General features: G+C 60.6%; 1 protein-coding gene and 1 long non-coding RNA gene across 8 annotated transcripts in view; one reads left to right on the plus strand and one right to left on the minus strand.

Moving 5' to 3' along the window:
* IQSEC1 (IQ motif and Sec7 domain ArfGEF 1) overlaps positions 1-20803 on the plus strand; it is a 331754-nt gene that overhangs the window by 208651 nt on the left and 102300 nt on the right. The window lies entirely within an intron of this gene.
* LOC137232810 (uncharacterized) lies at positions 4649-14511 on the minus strand. Its single transcript, XR_010947191.1, has 6 exons — positions 14291-14511; positions 9808-13668; positions 7941-8021; positions 7278-7478; positions 7031-7182; positions 4649-6103 (listed from the first exon to the last, which is right to left on the minus strand). It is a non-coding gene; the product is annotated as an uncharacterized lncRNA (long non-coding RNA).

Genomic DNA, 20803 nt, shown 5'->3' on the forward strand with positions numbered 1-20803 from the left:
CTACACCCGCCTGACCGTCCTCGAGCTGGGACATAGGTTTTTCCCAGCATCTGGACTCAGAGTGAAACATTGGCTCTTCCTGGACCTCAAGCCTCCTGGCACTAGGACTAGCAGAATTTCATCAGCTTTCCTAGCTATTCTGAAGCTCAAGGTCTCCAGCTCACCAGCTGCAGATCTTATGACTTGTCAGCCTCCATAGCAGTATGAGCCAATTCTTTATAGTAAATAAATATATCTGTGTATTTATATATATGTGTGTGTGTATGTGTGGATAATAACTAACTGTATACACGTGTGTATATAGTTACGCACACACACGCACACGTACATCCTAACGGTTCTTTTTTTCTCAAGAACCCTAATACACCATGTGAGGACACAGCAAGAAGGGGGCTGTCTGCAGGCTGAGGAGAGAGGTCTCAGGGGAAACCAACCCTGCCAGCACCTTGATCTCAGGCTCCTGGCCTCCAGAACACAAGACAATACATTTCTGTGGTTTCAGCCACCAGTCTGTGGTGTTTGTGACGGCAGCGCTGGCAGACTTCTCTAGGACCTCCCTTTCTTCATCCGTGAAGTGGGTACAAGGACCCATTCTCGGGCTCACTGTGGGTCTCTGTTGAGCACAGTATGTGCACAGCAGCAGAGCCCATGTGTGTGGCGTGGGATGGGCAGGGCTGGGATCTGGGTGAGGCAAGTGAGGCATTCAGCCTGGGTGTGGAATTTAAGTTGGCCCCCAAAAATTCAGCGATCAAGCAACCAACAAAACATTGAACTTGCACATAAAGACAGGCTGTTGTTTGTTTTACAGCCCTGCGTTATTGTGCAGCGGGGACGGTCATTTCAAGGGGCTGCAACCTGTGCCCTGCAGGGTGGGTTATGAGGGCCGACAGAAACGTGCGAAGAGATCAAGTAACAGTGGGCTCTTTTCATAATCATTTTTTCCGTTTTAAAGGTTTATTAACTTTTTCCCTTGGGTCAGAAATACAGAGGCTATCTTGGTAGGTGTGTATACGGTGCTCATTTCCCCTTGGCGTCAGGATCCAACACACAGGCCCTGAGCGAGCCAGCCCGTGAGCTGAATGGTCCACCCCCAATGGGCCGGACCGGTGCTCTCCTTAAAGGCCGCCCTGGGAACGCAGTTCCCTCGGCATGTTTGCAAAAGACGCTTAAGATCAGGGACTGTTCTCCGTGGAGGACGTCCGCTAGGTCAGCTGGCAACTCTGAATAAGATCTGAGGATAAGATAGCAGTATTGAACCAATGTGAATGTCCCGACTTTGAGAATTGTCCTTCGGTTATGTCACAGAACGTCCTTGTTTTCAGGGAACACGTCAACGTACCAGGGACTCGAGGGGGGCGACTTACGCTCAGAGAATTCCGATCGCAAGCGTGTATGCGTGTGTGTGTGCGCGCGCACACACATACGGCGAGAAGGAGTACGATAATCAGGATACACTGTTAACATGGGGGGAATCTGGGCAAAGGGTGTACAGAATTCTTTGTAGGCTTCTTGGCAACTTTTCTGTAAGTCTGAAATTAACTCAAAATACAAAGTTTGAAGAAAGAGTCAGGACTAGCTGAGGGCTGGTTGCCTGTGCTCAGGCTCTTGCTTCTCTGGCGCGCCCTGGCCCCCGGTCTCCCCCTCCCTCCTTCTCTCTCCCCCTCCCTCCTTCTCGGCACTTCGGGCCTCAGCCTGAGTGGCATCTCCGCCTCCACCTCCCCGACTGCCATCGTTCACGCCCTCCAGCCTGGTTTCTTTATCCTCCTCAGCAGCATCGGAAATGATCTCATTCGTTTGCCTAGCTTTTGTCCTCTGTCCCCCGCCTCTAAGTGTCAGCTCTTTGGGATTTTGTCCTGTTCACCCCTGCCCCCCATCCTCTGTGCCTCGCACACAGTCGGTGCTCAGTGAATACCTGTGAACAAGGTTCCATGATCATGAAGGTCAGAAAATCTGGAGTTTTGTCATTCCTGGTTCCCCCCGCCCCTAGACTTTCCGTGTGACCTTGGGCAGTGCCTGCCCCGCCTGGGACTCAGTTTCTTCATCTCTGCCCCAGCTCTGAGCTTGTGAAGGGCCCAGGCTGCCACCGAGGCTGAGTCCCCACCGAGCCCCTCTCTGCTGCAGAGACTGCGGCTGCCGGGGGGGGGGGGGGGTGGGCGGGGAGGAGGGGGCTCTGCTCCGACGCTCACCACCCCTCCCTCCCTGATGCACGAAAAGCGGAAGGTGAGAAAAGGTGTTTCAGGGACCTACCTGCAGCCCAGTGTCCCCGGTGGGCCCAGGGCGAGAGCGCAGGCGCTCACCTCTCGCCCAGGGCTTCTCGGAACAGAGGCGGGCAGGTTTGCAAGGCACCCTTGGCAGGACACAGAATCCTCCTGAAATCGGATCGCACTGTCTTGTTTTCATGGTAACCTTCTACTTACAGCAAGTGATACTAGTTTTCCACGTAGGGGAGTGATCTAAAGTTTCCTTTTGAAATAACCATACTCAGGGGCGAAAGCCAGCGCGTTTGGCATTTTGCGCATTGTTTTTAACTTTTCATTCTTGCAAATTTGAACCGGTCTCAAGTCCCTTGGCTTAAAGTCCCGCCGTGAACCACGTGCCTGCACCGGATGCCGTGGCTTTGCCCGCCCGTCAGCTTGTTCCTCTGTCTCCTGTAGTGCCTACAACCTGGGAGTTAGACCTAGAAGCTTGATCAGACTAGGGGGCAGCTTTTTAAACCAGTTGATCTTAAAGGAAAACATTAAATAGTATTACATGCTATAAAGTCCACGGAGAGGGCCTTGGGAACTGCCTGTGCACGGAGATGAGCGACGGAGAAGATTCAGGCAGGGCCTCGCCCCAACAGGGCTGGGCGCTGGGAAACAGGATGCAGGGAAGCAAGTGAGGAGGTGAGGTCCTGGCCCAGGGTGGGGCGGTCCTCACCAGGCCTCTGTACACACACACACACACACACACACACACACACACACACACACACACACACACACACACACACACACACACACACACAGTCAAGGGGAGGGTTCCTGTTTGGGGTAACCTGACCCGCATGCCAGCACCCAGGGAGCTGGGAGCCAGGGGCCAAAGAACTTAGGCCTTTCAGCACAGAATGGGGGCCATGGGCGGAGCTTTTCCCCTTCGCCTAAGAAGGACCTAGGGGTCCTTCAGGTTAGACCTTGAGAAGGACTTCCGTGCCGTACTAGGACAGCCGTGTCGCATGGTGGTTATCGTGGGTGCTTGGGGGCGGAATTGGTTCAAATCCTTGCTCTCCCATTTCCTGTTTGTATCCCCCTGGGCATGTCTGTAAACCTGCCTGTGCCTTGGTTTCCATGCCCTGCAGATAATAGTAGAAGCTGCCTTGTAGGATGAACCTAAGCATTTGCTGAGTTCATCACGCGTAGGGCGCTGGCCCCAGTGAGCACCCAGTAACCACTAGGTGTAATTTCTCTTGGATGAAAGTGAGATGTGTCTCCCTGGAGGTTGGAAAGGTTGCCGCACCCAGACCATTCAGAGACCAGAAGCTAAGGAGAGTGTGGCTCTGTAGTCACGAGCCTGCACACGGCACCACACCACGAGCACGTTCACACAGCATCGGCCCTCAGGGGCGCTGATGTGCACAGAGCACCGCGGGGGCGGCTTCTGCCTCTCTTCCTGTTTTGCGGATGAGGACTCCGAGGTGGGGGAGAAGGATGTGGGGGGTGGCTTTAAAGACGCCAGGGCCAGTGCAGCTCAGCAGCCTGGAAAGGATATAGGACTCGGAGTCGGGACCCCAGATCTGCTGCCCCCAGGCTGTGTGACCTTAGGTAGGTCACTGCACACCTCGGAGACTCCGTTTCTCCGTTGCCAGTGCTGGAAACTGGGCTGGGCCTCCATCGCCTCCGTCATCTGATTTCTCTACGTGGCAGATCTGAGCACAGACCCTGAATGAAGGTCCCTGGCACAGTCTGCCCTTCCAGGGCCAAAAGGGAAGTGGGTCGAAACTCTCAGAAGAGAGCCCAGGAGGGCTGGCTGTCACTTTAACTGACTACCGATGTCAGACCCCGCCCTCGGGGGGGTCCCTCTGTCCACAGCCAGGCCACCCCCAGCGATGCTCAGTCCTAGGGGTCTGGCTCTGCCCTGACCCCAGTGGGTGGCCCCCGTCGCCCTGGAATGGGCTCCCTACCCTCCCTGGACACTCAGGGGCTGCCCAGGATCTTGTTTTTCCCTCGGGTGGCAAAACCTAGTAAGATTGTGCAATCACCTTCACACTTCCTGCTCGCCCAGTCTCGGGGGCAGCTGACAAACAGGCTGGACAGCAAGCAGGCCCTGGCCCCAGAGCCCACCGTGGACAGGTCACCTCCCTTCTCTGGGCCTCAGTTTCCACATCTGCAAAATGAAAGGTGGGAGGATCACGGGAGAGAGAGAATCCTTCAGTAGGTACTCATTCAATAACGCCTGCTCTCGGCCAGAGTGTCTGCTGCGGGCATGAGAAATTGACAAGCAAACCCACACCCACCCTCAAGTCACTGCCAATCTGGTGGTTTCAGTGCTGTGAGGAGGCACAGGCACCTCTAGAGCTGGAGTAATCACAGGCAGCTTCCTGGAGGAAGTGGTAGCTCTGTGAATCTTGACGGGGGGAGAAGGAACAAAGGGTACAAGAGGTAGCCTGAGGGCCAGACCCCTCCAGGTGTACTTTATTTGGTGTGCACCGGATTAGCCCACATGGCATTTTAAATTTGAATTTATCACAAACATCTAAAACCCAAGAGCCTTTATGAAAAAAATCTGGATTTCTGACTTCTGAAAATCCAGAGCCTTCATTCCCACAGAGCAACGATTTTCCCCTTAGGCCACTTGTGGTCCTCACCACTCTGTCCCACCCAATCACCCCCCATGCCTGCTCCCCATGTGCCCACTGCCATCAGCGGGGCCCCCATCCGCCCGTAGTTCAGACCAGAATCCCAGGCATCGCCTTCCACGCCTCTTTCCCCCGCCCCCTGTCACGTCCATCAGCAGCCCCTGCTGGCTCTGCTTGGTGAGTGGTTCTAGAATCCAATCGCTTGTCCCCACCTCCTGGGCCACCACCTGGGTCCAAGCAGCAGCTGCTCCCTGGTCCTTGCTCTGTCCTTGCCCCCCCTCCAGCCTCCCCTCGGCTTGGCAGGCGAGTGAGGCCCCGCATGCCCAGGCGGGGGCTTGGCCGCTGGCCCCCGTGCCCCCTGCGATGGACCTGGTGAAACTCTTCTCTGGCTTCTGCCCCACACCTGCCTCCTCAGTGGCCTCCTGGGCCTAAGAGGAGAAGGCGGAACTCAGGATCCCATGTGACCGAACGCTCTTAGCAGCCTTGGGCCTCCATTTTCCCATCTGGAAAATAGAGGCATCCGGGGTCCCCTCCCCACAAGGCACACGCCGCTTAAGGAGCAGGACGATTACGGTCTTTGATGTTCAGCCCACTTGACGGGGGTCTAGCACCGGCCTCGTGCTGGGCGCCGCTCTGGGCACCGCTGGAAGAGTCTGCAAATATAGCTGACGGTGACGCACTTCGCTTTCAGCCTGAAGCAGGAGAAAGAGCTCGGCCGTGGAGTCAGGCAGGCAGCGCTGGGTTTGGGTATCATCCCAGGCAAGGTGTTGGCGCCGCGGTTTGTGAGTTTGTGGAAAACGGACCTGGTAAGGACTGTTGCTACTTAGGCTGTTGTGAGGCTGGTTCGGATGATGTGCAGAGAGCTGAGTCACCATGTTCTCCCCTCCCCGCCCCGCCCCAGGCTCTCAGAGCAGAGGCAGAGGGACAGACAGGGTACTGCAGGGTGAGCAAGGCCACAGCCCGGGCCCAGCGAGTGGGGGGTATGTGGGCGGGAGAGGGGGACCAGGGTGAGCTCATGGCAAGAAGCTCTGCCTTGTTTCTCTTCCCTGAGGCCCCGATCGCTGCCGACGTCATCTGTTTACCTGCTCGCTAGGTGCCGGGCATCCCTCCCACCGGAGGGTCCCCTCCTAGGCTCCCCGTCTTCCTCAGCGAGTCCTCACGTGGTGTCTGGCGATCAATACGTGTGGAATGGATGAAGGAGCGAACAGACAATTGCTTCCTGGAGGCGGTGGCCTTTGAGTTGCACCTTGAAGGGCAGTGTATGGAGACCTGGCGGAAACAGCGGGTCCACTAGGAGTTGGTGGGCCGTGCTGACCGTGGGGGTCTGTGCCCAGGGGCGGGGTTAAGGGGCAGTGTAGCACCTGGGCTGGCAACGGTGGAGGGGGGCCTTCCCTGGGCCCGAGGGCGGGCGAGGGAGCCTTTACGAGAACCCAGGGAGAGCCCTGTGCAGAGACCACGCACCAGGCACTGCGGCTGCAGAGGGCGCAGGACAGGAGCGGGTGGGGCAGTGAGCTCCTCCGCCTGTGGTCTTGCCATGCCTCCCGCTGGCCACACCCACCGGAAACGGGGTGCCTGGGGATGCAGTCCATGGCCCAGAGCAGAGTGGAGTGCAGGTGGCAGATGGGAAAGGGCCTTGCCTGCCTGGCGAGGTCAGCAGTGGGGAGGGTGCTGGGTGCTAGAAGGACCCTAATGGTGGATGGGGGGTTGGGGAGGGACGGGACTGGCGGAAGGCAGGGGGAGCCTGCAGAGGCTGCGCACGGACCCAGCCAGGGGGAGGGGGCCAAGGTCTGGCCTCAGAGACCCCATCACCCCCAGCTCACCGCCAGGGAGTGGGTTGGGGACGGCCATTTGCTGGATGAGACGGGCCGACATGGAGTAGCCCCTTAAGTCAGAGGTGGGAACTGGGGGGGGGTTCAGAGCCCTAAGACCACGGACGCCCCTCACCATGCCAGCAGAGGGGACAAAGCCCACTGGGCCTGGAGGCTGGACTGAGGTTCGCAGACCCTCACTTGGCCCCCAGAGGCGGGCCACGCCCCCAGCCCCGTCCTCAGGCCGGGTCCTCACCCACTGCCCGCCCCCCGGGCTGCTGCCGCCCTCAAGCGAGCAGAAGCCCTCGCAGGCCAAGTGCACCGTGGCGTTGGTGTCTCCCAGGGAACAGGTGTGTCCTTTTCTCTGCCTGGGCGGCAGTGACCTCACCCCCAGTGGGCCATGTGAGTCACTGGGCCGAGGGTGGAGGCCCGGGCAGCTCTCCGCAGAGTCTGGCTTTGGCCGTGAGGCTGGGAGAGGGACCAGCGGAGGGTGTGAAGGTTTCCATGCCCTTTCCCCGCCTGCTGCTGTGGCCCCGTGTCCTACGGGGGTGGGGAGGGGGGACAGCAGTCACTGAGCACCTCACACATGCCCAGCGGTGCCCGGGTCTCTCAACATGATGCTGACGGGGGCTCACCGGTCCTGCAGGAGATGGCCCTGAGAGGTTAAGTCTCACATCCAGCGTCACACGGTTCTTTGGCCTCGTAGCTCTTATCCGTCACCACAGCCGGGAGGGGAGGGATGCTTGTCCCATTGCGCAGAGGAGCAAACTGAGGCTCAGCGGATGATGCGTGTAGGGACGAGGGCATCAGAGGGGAACCAGGAGTCTGCGCCCGTTCTCGAGAACAAGCCACCGTCGGCATCAGGAAACCTCGCAGCACTTGGAGTCTCAGTGTGCTCATCCGTAAAATGGGGATAATGACACCCACCCCTCGGGGATGGAGGAAGCAGAGAGGGGATGTGACAGGTGCAGTGTGGAATCGGTGGGGCAGCCCCTGTACACCCCAGGCCACCCCCCGGGCCCTCTGCCATGTGACAGCCTCCACTGCCATCAGCCCCGGGGCCGGTATCGGGCCAGTGCAGGGCCATGTGCAGCTCAGGTTCGAGGCTGGACCAGAGTGATGGCCATGGAGTGGGGCTGCCAGGGGTTCAAAAGGCAGATCGTCAAGGGCCGCCGGTGAAGGAGAGCGTGGGTGATGGCGCCTGGATTGGCCCCTGCTGGGTGGGCCCATGGGGTGAGCTCCTCTTGTGCCCCAAGGGATTCCTGAACCCTCACACAGTCTCCCCAGCCCATCCTCACCAAGGAGCAGCCTTCTGAGGAGCAAGTGACTCCCTGGGAGCTGAGAAAGCCGTGCTCCTCCCCTGGCCTCAGTTTCCCCATCTGTAAAGTGGAGGGAGGGAAGCCCTAACTCGGTGCTGCTGGGAAGGAGATGGACCAGGTGGACACAGCCAAGAGGAGGAACGAAGGATGGGGCCCAGGACCTCCAGAGCTTTTGGTGATGGGACAGGTGTGTCCTCCAGGACGAGAGCGACTTGAAGGAGGCCCCCTCAAGGGTCTTGGGCCTCTGGTCTTAAAAATGGCCCTCTCTCTAAGACCACCTCCAGGGCAAAAGGGCCACGTACTCCCCTCTACCGGGTGCCTGCCATGACTGGTGTCTGGCACAGAGCAAGCCTGTGACAAATACTCCTCCAGCTGGGCGTCAGTGCTGAGCCCAGGACCAGGGGGTCGGCCCCAGAGCCTGGGGCAGTAGGACCCATGAGACATGGGAAATCAGAGGCTGGGGGCCACACAAGGCATGGGGCAGAGACAGAGAAGGCTCCAGTTTGCCAGGGACGTGACAGGTCATGGATGGAAACTTGGGGACCAAGCAAGAGGCGCGGGCTGGCAGGGAGGAGGGTTCAGGAAGACAGGAGGAGGACGAGCTTGCTGCCACCGCCTGTTACACCTCGTGACCCTGTGGGGACAGGGGCCCAGGCCGGGGGGGTGAGTGAGGCGGTGGATGGCTGAGGGGATGGACGGATCGATGGGGAGGTCGGATAAGAGGATAAATGGATGCATGACTGGAACAGAGGGAGGGAGATGTGTGTGGACATGTGAATGGATGAATGGGTCCATGGATGGTGAGTTGGACAGGTGGGTGGGTGAATGGATGTGTGAATATAGGGGTGGGTAGAGATGTGTAAACAGAGCCTGCCCCCACCCACAAAAGATGTTGAGGAAACTTCCACTAGTAGGAGGACAGACCCGATAGACCTTGGAAGGGAGACCTTGCTCTGTGTGGCACAGGAAGTAAAGCCAGTATGAAAAGTGACAGGGAGGCTCTATCCAAAGGAGAGTTTCCCTAGGTCAGTGGAGGCCCATGATGGAATGTGCAACTTTGAAAGGTAGTGAGGTTCCTGTCACTGGGGGTATTCAAGGGTGTTCAAGCTGAGGATGGGCAGCCACTTCCCCAGAGTGCTGTGAGGAGGTCCTGTGGCAGGTAGGGGCCTACTGTGGTGGTGTCTGATAACAAAGAGTGAGAATTTGTGTTCACGAGGCCCCCAGGGAGGCCATGGCCTTTGTAGAAGCCTATCTTCCTTTCAGATAAAAAGTTCTTTCCTGGCTTGGGGGAGAGACAAGCGTGCAGCTGCTGTCCTCACTGTGGGAATCGGGCTGGAATCCACAACAGAACTCCCATCCTGCACAGGCCAGGGCGGGGGGCCCAGGGACGGAACAAGGCTTTGACCCGGAGACCCGGTCAGGCCCAGCTCCATCCTCCCTGACTGTGGGCAGGTGATGCCCCTCTCTGAGCCTCGGTTTCCTCGTGGGTGAAGTGGGGGCCCTGACGGCCACTGGACATGATGGCGCTGGCAACTGGGTGTGAGGCTCAGGGCTGCAGGGTGCTGGGGTCTGGGCCCACCTGCCTTCTGGAGGACTTCCTGGGGGCCGTGGGCTGGGAGAAGTGGGTTCTGTGAGCACCCGCCTTGAGCTGTGAGTCACTGTCCCCAGGGGCTTCGCCTGGGAAGCCCCAGCTGCCTGCCCTGGGCTGGGCCTGGGAGCAGCTGGCAGGGGGCGAGGGCAGAGGCTCCAGCTGGGGCCCTGCCTGGAAATGCCCCAAACCCGGCTCAGGCCCAGACCCCACAACTGCTGAGAGGAGCCCAGCCCTCCGACCTTCCTCCTGCCCCACCTGTGCACGGAGCAGCTGGCGTCCGCTGGCTGCTCCAGTACGGGCTCCGAGAACCCATCGCACGGCTCACATCCCACCTCCGCCGCCTCCTAGGTCTGCGGCCTCGGTGACTGACCGCCTCTGTCTGTGCCTCACTTCCCTCACGTGTAAAACGGAGCTGATGATCAAATGCACCTCGGAAAGCAGTTGGGAGAATTGGTTAGTCAGTTCTGGGCCAGTGCTCAGGGCTCCATGAGGCCGAGGTCGGGGGGGGGGGGGTGGGTGGGGTGGAGGTAATTGAGGTCAAGGAGGGGCAAGCCACCCCCAGGCTCGTCACGCAGCAGGGAGGTGGCCTGGCCAGGGCTGGAAACCTCATCTCCCCCACCAGACGGAGATCCTCGAGGGCTGGCGCTCTCCCAGGAAGCAGACAGCCCCTCTCCGCGTCCTGGCCAGAGCTTCGGTGGGCAGGGCTAGGGCTGCAGCGGGCGGGTGTTGGGTTTAGGCCTCTGGGGAGATGAGGGAGGATGTGGGCCCGCCCTTGCCTCCCCGCCCACCTCCCTCCTCGGGCTCAGCCTCTCCAGTCCCAGTCCCAGGCCGGCCTCTGGACGCAGGACCAGACCCTGGGCTCCAGGCGGACGCCCCTCACTCAGCCCGCCCTGAGTGACTCACTGCTCCCCTGGCCCCGGGCCACCGCCGTCCCCTGGCAGGAAGCCGGCGAAGGTTGTGCAGGAGCCACGGGGTCTGGTGCACGAGGGCCGCTCAGCCAGGAGGGTCTGGAGCAGCTGCCCGGGGACTGCACGGCCGGCGGCTGGGACCTGCGGTGGCCTGTGGAGCCAGCGCCTCCTCCAGGCCCCCAGGCTTTGGGCCTTTTCTTTCTTCTTCCCACCATGAAGAGGGAAGCGACCTGAGAGCCAGACCCCCAGCCAGAGCGGACCAGGGCCGGAGGGCAGCGCCGTGGGCCCTCGGCTGCCCACTCCCCCCTAGCCAGGCATGAAGGGCGGTGGCAGCGCCGTGTGGAGCCTTATGTGGAAGTACTGCATCTCCGTGAGGACCCTCAGGTACCAGGGGGTGTGCGTGTGTATGCAGCCGTGCCTGGCTGTGCCCCAGCGGGCAGAGGCAAGCGGCCACTGGGCTGGCCAGTCGCGTTGGCTCTACGAGGTCCAGGGCAGCCCGCCCTGGGGGAGCAGGGAAGGAAGCACGAAAGGCCACCCTGGCGCTCTCCTCTGAGCCTCTGATGGGGAGGGAGCAGGACAGTGGGCCAAGGGTCTGGGGTGCCCAGGTGCCCCGGAGCATGCCTGGCAGGTTCGGTGTGGCTGGCAGTCTCCCCAGCGTGCACGGGAACTGCGCTTATCACAGAGCGCACCAGCCTTGGGCACATCTGAGTGACCTGGGCCCGTCCCCAGCCTCCCTTGCTGTCACCCCTCGGTGAGATGGGCTCAGAACGCGGGCAGGACTGTTTCACACTGTTGTCCACGCAGTCGCTGAGCCCGGACTTGGGCACCAGGCAGCCCAGGGTCACTGGCTTTTGAGGGTGAAGTGGCTTCACCTCTCGGGCCAGAGTTTCCCACCTGCAGATCCTTGGAGGCTCAAAGGGAGGATTAAGTGAGGGAACAGAGGGTGGAGCCTGGCATGCGGCCAGCGTTGGGTAAGAGGTAACTGCTGACTTCCCCCTCCGTGAGCTAGGGGGTGCCCAGAGCCAGGTGCAGTGGGGGTGGAGAAGGAGGTAGAGCAGAGCTCCACCCCTGGGGAGAGGGCACTCCCCCCCACCCCCACAACACCAATCCCAGCCCCACCCCCGGGTTGGCTCCAGCCTCAGCAGCTGCTGACAGAGTTCAGAGCCAGGAGCAGCGACCAATGGATCCTGTGTGATCTCAGACAAGGCTGGGCTCCACCTCTGTCGAGGGGTTGGGAAGGGCTTAGAGGCCCCACCTATTTGGATAACACCTTCCTTCGGGCATGTTTTTTACTTCAAGGGGAGGTTTTAGGAAGGATAAGGGATTGGAAGATTCCCTTCCCTCTTTCTTCCCGCCCTCATTACCTGGTATGTAAACTATATAAACTCTCCCTTGTTTCCTTCCTTCCTGCCTTCCTTCCTTCTTTCCTTCCCAGAATATTTGTGACCACTTAACATGAAATACCTACAATAAAATAAATAGTAAAACATCAGGATCAAGAAAAACACAATTTAGAACAGGGTATCATGACCTAGCAGAAAAAAAAAATAGAATAGAGATATGCAGGGTCCTGAGGTCCTTTTGTTGAGATGAAAGTTGCTGAGCTTCCTAGCAGCCAAAGGGAAAAGGGAAACCCAGACACCCAGGTCGCTCTCACGGTGATAAGAAGCTATCATTTCCAGGACCACAGTTGTCTCTGCTGCTGGGGGAGAGTGTTTGGGACCCTGGGCCTCATACTGGGTAGATGGGTGGGTGAGAGGCATTGCAGGGACGGGCCTTGGGCCTGGCTTTAGGGAAACAGGGCAGACAGTAAGGGCTGAGGCTTTTTCTTGGGTGGGGATGCAGGCTGGCTGTAGGAAAGGAGAGGAAAGCTCACCCCTGGAGTGAGTCAGCAGCCGCTTGTTCCTCCTCAAACCCTGGGACAGACCTCCTCAGGCGGGTACCTTGGAGGCCAGGCCAAGCAGCGGGTGAGTCCCTGGGTGCCTTTCCCTGTAACCGCAGCAGGATTTTCCTGCGTCTTGTTCTCTCCTGCGGTTTCCGGGATTGGCACTCTGGAAGCCTCAAGGGTTGTTTACAGGATGCAGTGGGCCCAGGCCTGGGAGGCCCTGCCACGCTTTGCCAGGGGCTCACCAGCTCTGAGGATGAGCAGCCCAGCCTCGTGGAGCCCTGCAGGCTGGCCTCTCCAGGCCTTTCCTCATCTTCAGGGTGGGAGTAATGGCACAGCCACCCGAGGGCTTGTGGGGCTCGAGGTCAGTGCCCACTCAGTGTTTGTGGGCACTGCTGGCCGTACAGAAGCGACAGGCAGGCCTGCAGTGCAGGGCCAGTGTGCACACTGGCAGGGTGGCCGCCTGGCTGTCAATGACAGAGGACCGGCTTGGGGTGGGTGAGGGCACCGTAATTGGCCCTGGGTTCTCCCCAACCCCCCACTTAGAGCCCATAAGTACAGGGTGCTGTGTGGTCAGCAAGGAGGATGGTCCCAGTGTGGGATGCACGGGGTGGGCTCCAGGCTTCAGCACACACACCCTGCTCTGTGCACCCCCCACCCTACCCCTTGGAGGGCCCCCAAGAGGGCAAAGGCCACTCCCTGAGACAGACGGACAGACAGCTGGAGCAGGCCCTCGGCGGGATCCCAGCCCCCTTGGCTGCCGGAGGCGGGTGGGAGACCTGAGTCAGCAGGTCTGCGGCCCCAGGCGGGGCTAGCGGCAGCCACAGGGACAAATTGGAGGGTTGTGATCGGACAGCGCATAGTTTTCCACTTGCGTCTTCAGATTCCCCTCCGCGTGTGCCGGTCGCCCTGGCTGGGCCGCTCACGTCTGGAAAAGCGCGAGGTGAGTGGGGAACAGGCCGCTGCTGGCTGGCCCTCCCTGGCCCTCTGCCCGGGGCCCCGGTGGCTGCAGCCAAGAAGCCGGTGGCAGGATCCCTGGGACTTGGCCTGAGGTCCCTGAGAGGGGACCCCTGGGCTCAGGGCGTCTCCTGGACAGATCTCCCGGGAGCTGGGCACACGGCGTCCCAGCCAGCAGCGGTAGGTTGTAAGATGTGCAGTCACGGGCCAGATGCTGAACTTCTCGGGCCCGTTTCCTCGCCTGTAGAGTGAGGGGAGCGGTGCCAGCCGGGCGGGCTTCTTGGGGAGCTCCTAAGGGGGTTCTGTCAGCTCGGCACCACTGACGCCGTCCCCTGCCTTCCCTCCGAGTCGTCTGCGTCCTGAGGACTGTGATGGAGTGCGGGGGAGGTCAGGCTTGGCAGTCAGGCTGCCCAGAGTTTGGAAGCAGCTCAGCCCTTTCTACCACGGGAGTGACTTTTAGGGTGGTTCTGAAATTAACTGAGTCGATGCCTGCGGGCCTGCCTGCCTCTGGGGTCGGGCCGGAAAATCACTGGTGCACCTGGCATTATTTGGGGAACGAGAGGTTGCTTTGTGCCCTGGGGGCCAGAAGGGCATTTGAGCTGCCAGGGGGGCGGGGTGGCCCAGTTGGGATGCAGACCCTGCCCCCGGCCCCTCCCCCACTGTGGTGAATCTGGGGAGGAGGGCAGGGGAGCAGCTGGCAGCCAAGCTCCGGGAGCTCCCAGGGAGCTTGCCGGCCAATTAGCCATCTGATGCCCCTCAGCAGGCAGCCTGCGTGCACTCGTCCTGGGGCGGGAAGCGCGCTGCCTCCCAGCCTGGCCAGCTCTCGGTCGCGGAGATCCTTTCCCACTTGGAGCTGGGACTTCTCTTCCTTTGATGCCACCCCCCACTCTGGGCTGGGGGTGCTGGCCCTGTGCTCAGGCCCCCGGCCCACCTCCGCCCCTGTCCTGACACAGCCTGCAGTGGCCGGGACTCCCAGTCGCCTCCTCACCTTCTCCTGTGGACACACGCCAGGCTCTCCTGGTCCCTCTCTTGGCACCAGAGCCGAGTGCAGCCAGGGCGGGAGATCCCAGGCAGGGCAGAGGAGCTGCCGCCTCCTTGCTCTGGGCGCTGCCCGAAGCTCATGTGGATTCTTCTGGCAGCTTCTCTCCCCTCTCATACGTGGGCCTCCCTGAGCCTCAGCCCTGCAGGCCTGCCCCCTGATCACGCGCTGCTCCGTCGCCTCTGTGCAGGCACACTGCTTTCTCACATCCACCTGGGAGGGGCACCATCCCCAGGGCAGAGGAGGAGCCTGGGGCTCCGGGCCTAGCGTTATTAGTTCCCTCTCGGGGTCACTGGGGAGACCTTTCTTGGTGGGAGCGCGCTTGCCCTCAGAGAGCCCGGCAGGGGGGATGACGGGGGCCAAGCAACCCCAGCAGGCGTGGGAAAGGCTGACTGCCTACTGTGCGCCGCGCCCTGGGGTTCCGGCAGTGAGTACGTGGACGGCCAGGGTCTCACAGGGCTGAGGTTCGGACGGGAGACCAACAGGAAAACGAATAGATGAAGAGGTCTTCAGACAGGGATTCAGGGAAGAGGGTTAAACTGGGAGGCGTGATAGGACGAAGGGGCAGGAGGGGCCACGTGACCTGGGTGGTCCCGAAAGGCCGCTCCCAAGTGTCCTTCAGCTGATGAGTGGGTCCATCCGTGCAACGGGATGTTACGCAGCCGTGAAAAGGAGTGGCGTGCTGGTGCACGCTATGACACGGACACACCTTGAGAACGCCAGCCTAAGCGACGTGAGCCAGTCAGGAAAGGCCGCAGAGTGTGTGGTTCCACTTACACAAACGTCCGCAAGAGGCAAGTCCACAGACACAGGAATAGACTAATGGTTGTCCAGGCTGGGCGGGGCCGAGAGGGACTGCTTAATGGGTGTTTCTTTCTGGGATGATGAAAATATTCCAGACTTAGATGGTGGTGATGTTTGCACCACTCTAAATATACTGAAACCATTGAACTGCACACTTTATTTTTATATTTTTTATTTTTTTAGCTGTGCTGCAAGGCATGCGTGATCCTAGTTCCCCGACCAGGGATCAAACCCGTGCCGCCCACAGTGGAAGTGCGGAGCGCTAACCACCGGACCGCCAGGGAAGTCCCGTGAATTGCACACTTTAAATGGGTGAATTTTACGGAATGCAAATTGTATCTCGATGAACCTGTTTTAAAACAAGGCAAAGAAAAGAAAGGCCTGTGTGAGGGGGTGGGCTTGAGTTGAGCACGGCAGGAAGGAGTGAGCTTGTGCAGAGCTGGGGGAGAACTAACGTTCCAGCAGCGAGCACAGCAGGTGCAAAGACCCAGAGGCGTAACGTTAGAGACAAGGGTCAGGGAGAGAAGGAATGCGGTGTCCCCAGGGTCCAGGACCACATTCTTTTGAGGACTTGAGAGTTGACTGAGGTTGGAAGAGAGACAGGGCAGGGTTTGAAGCAGGATAATGACATGACGTGCTTTCTGTTTTAAAACAATCACGGCTGCGAGGAAATGAGACGGTGGAGGGGACAGGGTGTGGGCTGGCGGGGCTGGAGAGACCAGTCAGGAGAGAGATGACGATGGATACCCCAAGGAGACAGACTGGCAGAAGGTGGCAGTGATCGGTCCCACAGTGGGGAAGGCTTCCTGGAGGAGGGGCCTGGGCAGGGCCTCCAGGAATGGGGGATGGGCCGGACAGTGGCGGGGAGTGGCCAGGGACTCTCCAGGTGACCCCACTGGTGTGGGCACGGGGAGTTGAACGTGTGGAGACCCGCCCGGCCACAAGGAAGGCAGGCTGACCGCCCCACCCCTGCCATCCCCGGTCCCCTCTGGGCTGAAGCAGCTTTCAGAGTAAGTAGGGTAGTGTCCTCCAGGGCCACCTGTCACACGCCTTTGTCCTGCCTGCTCAGGCTGGCCCACAGTGAGAGTGTTAGCTCCGTGTGGCCAGAGACCCAGCCGGGCCGGCGCTCTGAACAAAGCAGCCTCGACGAAACTCGAGTGGCCCCGAAACGCGATCGGCCACGAGAGACCGGCCAGGCAGGAAGCTGTATTATTTATTGAGCAGAGCCCGTGGGGCGTGCCTGGTCCGGGGCCCCTTGGACGGGCCAGACCTTGAAAGAGCCCACTGGGCAGCGTCCGGGCCCTGTCGGGGGCGGGCGGGGGCCCCAGGGTGCCTGGGGCGTGGTTTCCTGGACGCCGGCTGAGCAGGGAGGAAGTCGGTCAGGCCCTGCGGGGGGAGGGCCCACAGCTGGTCCCGAGGGGCCACGGAGGCAGGCAGGGTGCTGGGGCTCCAGGAAGACTGCCGCCCTCTCCGTGGTGACACTGTGAGTACCCACCGCCTGCCCAGGAGCAGGGAGAGGGGCTCGGCCACCTGGGTGACCTGCGAGGGGCCGTCAGTGTTTGGGGCAGCGGCTGGGGTGAGGGTCTCTGGCGCGCTCGTTGGGGTTTTGGCTGTTTCTTGGAACTGTTTTTTGTGCCTTCTCACTGCCTGGATGGTGTGGCCCAGCTGGCCCAGGTGCCCCAGGTGTTTCCCCACAGCTGCCTGGAAGGGCGGCCACGGCTGCAGGAGGGAAGTCCGCTCGCTCCCCTGGGGGTTAGACCCACCCCCACACCCTGGAGGGAGGACAGCCAGGGCCCCTCAGCCCACCCGGGCCGGTTGGTTCTGTGCCTGGGGCCCCACGACCCCCCCTCCCGCCCGAGAAAGAGGAACTCTGGCCCAGGCCCACTTCACAGCCAAGTGAACTGAGGCCCCAGAGGCCCCCAGAGCGTGGTCGGTGCATCCCCCCACTCCCTCGCCCGAGGAGCCCGCACTTGGAGCCCAGGGAGACTGGGCCGAGGGCGCAGGAGGCTTCGCCGGGCTCTGGGACCCGGGCTTCCTGTTTGTCAGTCCATCAGGGTCAGCTTTGTCCCGAGCGGACACTGCCTGGGCAGCTCTCCCCCCACTGGCCCCGCAGTGGCCCGGCGCGTGTCCCCTCGGCAGCCCCAGCCCCGCCGACAGCTTCACCTTCTTTCTGAAATGGTGCAGCATGGAGCCATGAGGCTTGGCAGATCCCGGGGCGGGAGGGACTCAGGGACAGTCCCGGTGGGTGGGCAGCTCTGTACACACAGAACGAGCAGCTCAGTGTGGCGCTGGTGCCGTCCCTCGGGAAGTCCCCTTTGGCGCGCAGGGGACCTGGGCCACCTGCCCCTCGGGGAGATTCCCCGCTGTGTCCTGCTTCCCCCTCTAACCCTCACAGCAACTGGGAAGCAGAATGGCTGTCACCTCTGGTAACGTGAGGGCGTCCATGTGGCGTCCCCCGGCCGGCGTACATAGGGGAGCCGGGGTTTGAACCTGGAGCTACCCCCAGCCCCTCGGTGTATCATGCAGCCTCTGTCGGGGCAGGAAGTACAGGGGACAGGGGTCAGTGGATCCCATGACGACCCCATTGCTGGGTCTGTTTCTCCCTTTGCAGGGGTTGGACTCCAGTCCTGAGGAGGGTCTGCTGCCCCATGAGCCCCCAATAGCCGGGACTGGGGTGGAGGAGGCTTGGCTACAGGAGTGAGAGCTCCAAGGCTGCCCTCTGAGCTGGGGTCAGCGAAGGCTTCCCCTGACCCATCCATAAAGCTGCCTGATGGCCCAGAGGGCCAGGGGTCACGGAGGACCCCAGTGGTCAGACCGCTCAGAGCCCAGGGCTCCGGCCCCCAGCTCGGCATCTCCAGCAGTGAGCTGCTTCTGCTGGGCTCCAGGGCACAGCTGCGGAGCCTGGCCAGGTGGATGCACGCTGGTCCAGCCGGGCAAAGGCCACCCCGAGGGCATGCGGGACTCTGGGGCCGGCGCTTGTGCCGGTGCCTGGGACAAGCTGCTTTCACTCCCGAGGCCTCCTGTCCTCGCCTGTGCACAGGCCGTGGAGTCAGGAGCCAAGCACCCCACGACTCTGCCGTCTCAGCACCTTGCTTGTCCATAAGTTCAAGGATTCCACTTTTATTGAGCACCTACTGTGTGCCAAGCACTGTGTTGTCTGGGGATCCAAAGGGACAAACGAACCAGACAAAAAGTCAGGGGAGGGGGATGGATAGCAGGGAAGGGGCACCAGGGCAGACGTGATTTATTTTCATAGGTACACGTGGCCTATTTGAAACAAAGCCAGCTAGTATACCAGATTGATGATTTCACAGTTATCAATGCTTAGGATGGAGCAAAGCTAAAAAATCAAGAAGTAGGTAGATGTGAAGTTGACTTGGAGAGCAGGTGGCGGGCAGAGAGGGCCTGCGTGGCGCAGGGTCGTGGGTGCCTGGAGCTCTGAGCGGAAGCGTGGCGAGTGGGGCTGAGCTCCGCGTCTGCAGCCGGGCTGTGAGGAGGGATGTAGGGCATCCCAGCCGCTCCCTCCCCTGAAACTTCTGGAAGTCCCCAGACCAAGTCCCAGTTGTAACGTGACCCTCCTCAACTTGGCTCTGCTAAGATCGGTCCTCATGCCCAACCATCCCTCCTCCTGACCCTCCGAGTGAGGGGGTCGCGGCTGTGTAGACATTAGGGTCTCATAACGCTGGGGGGTCCCGGCTCTGCACTCCTGCCTGTGGGGGCCAGGTCAGGCTCCGCTTGCTCGAGCATGAAAGGAGACTGCTTCGTGGTCACCAGATACATTCAGGTTTGATGGGTGTTCCTTCCCTGCCACACCTCGAAGAGCCCACATCCTCGGAGAGTTTCCCTCGGGCCTGGATACTTTCCAGGTGACCCTTTCCCCCGGGGCATGGCCTGGGTGGGACACGGAGTCCACGGAACCGCCTTGGGCCCATCTCCCAGAGGCCTGCTGGCCTCATCCTGTTTGGAGCCCCTCCCCTGGGCTTGGAGTGAGCTGGGGCTATGCAGGACCCTCACCTACACCATCAGAGAGCCAGAGCAGCTCGGCCTTCAAGACCCCTGCCCAGAAGTGGGGCTACTGCCACGGCAGGAGGACCGGCCAGGCGTGGGCAGGGTGTGCCTGGATCTCCATGTGGCCCCCGAGCTGGGGCGGGGGTCTGCTGAGCACAGCATCTGCAGGCCGTCCGCCAGGTGAGGGAGGAAAGGAGGATCCGCACCGTGGCCTCCGCTCCGAGTCCCCCCCCCATGTGGGCCAGGCGAGCGTGAGGCATCCTCTGACCTTCACTGAGAGTCTGTGAAGGAGGAGTCGTTACCGCAGTCGATGGATGAGCAAACCGGTGCCCAGAAATCCCTATCAGCGTGACATCACCTGCTTCTAGGAAACAGGTGCGAGGGCTACGGCCCGGCAGAGCAGGGTCTCTGGGCCGCACCCAGAGTGCTGGGCCTGGACGCCGGGCTGTGGTCGGGCTGTGGTCAGGCTTCTGACGCAGGCTGAGAGCTCAGACTTTGGTGTGAGTGTCACTCTGCTGCTTTCTTGGATATGTGACCTTGGGCGCTTCAGGTCACCTCGCCAAGCCTCATAGTAGACGACCTTCTAGTTGCAAGTGACAGAGAAATCCAAAACAAACAGGCTTATGCATTGAAGGGGCTCCTCTGGCTCATGGAACTGAAAAGTCTAGGGGTAACTAGCTTCAGGAATGGCTGGATCCAGGAGTTCAATTTATGTAATGGGTTTGGACTTTTCAACCCTCATGCTGCTTTCTCTCTACTGTCTTCATTTTGGCCTTCTCCACATGGGTGCCTGGCATGTCGGGAGTGTTCCCCAACCCTGCGATGGGCTGGCTGCAGGGCCAGGCTGTGGCGAGCCGCATGCTCTTTCTGTCCTGGGATGTTGACAGTGCCCTGGGGGAGATGGGACAGGAAAAGAGGAAGTTACGACACAGGCAGTCAGAGCTGAGCAGGGGTGAGCTCCAAGACCAGTGGGAGCCCAGAGGAAGAATGTCAGAGTTCACATCCGGTCAGGTTCCCCAAAGGCTTCCTGGAAGAGGTGGCAGCTCAGCTAGACTTTGAGGTCTTGGAGTTGGCCTGGGGAATGAGAAGTGAGGGAGCAGGTGCCCTGGGGTCCAGTCTGGGGCTCAGGTCAGCTCAGGATCCGCACACGGTGGGACTGACCTGGCTGTGCTGGGTTCTTGGAGCTCCTGCCCAGGCTCAGAGGTCAGGATGCCTGGGGGGTGGCGGTGAGGGAGCGACAGGGCCTGTGTTTGGGTGATAGATGGCCCGGCTTCTAGGCTGTGAGGACAAGAAAGAGAGCACTTAGTGAGCACCTACTGTGTGCCTGTAACTCTCCATCTGGCCTCGTTCTGGCCGCAACAGCCCCTGGAAGCTCCGCATCCCCTGTTTGCAGAGGATGAACCGGGTGCTTGATGAGAACAAGCCTTTTCTAGATACGCCCGTCAATCGTATTTCCCTGCAAAGTTAGAAGGTGCGCTAACCCACTGGCCGGGCTCAGCGGCCTCTGCTCTGCCATCAGGAGGCTGCAGGGCTGCCCCGTGGCAGGGTCGCATGGGGAAGCCACCGTGTTCAGAGAGGTTGCGTGTTGAAACACCTTCCCAGAAGACTAACCACCAGGCCTCCCCTCACACTGGCAGCAAACACGGTAAA

The sequence above is a fragment of the Pseudorca crassidens genome, chromosome 10 (assembly GCF_039906515.1).
Source record: "Pseudorca crassidens isolate mPseCra1 chromosome 10, mPseCra1.hap1, whole genome shotgun sequence".
Lineage (NCBI taxonomy): Eukaryota > Metazoa > Chordata > Mammalia > Artiodactyla > Delphinidae > Pseudorca > Pseudorca crassidens.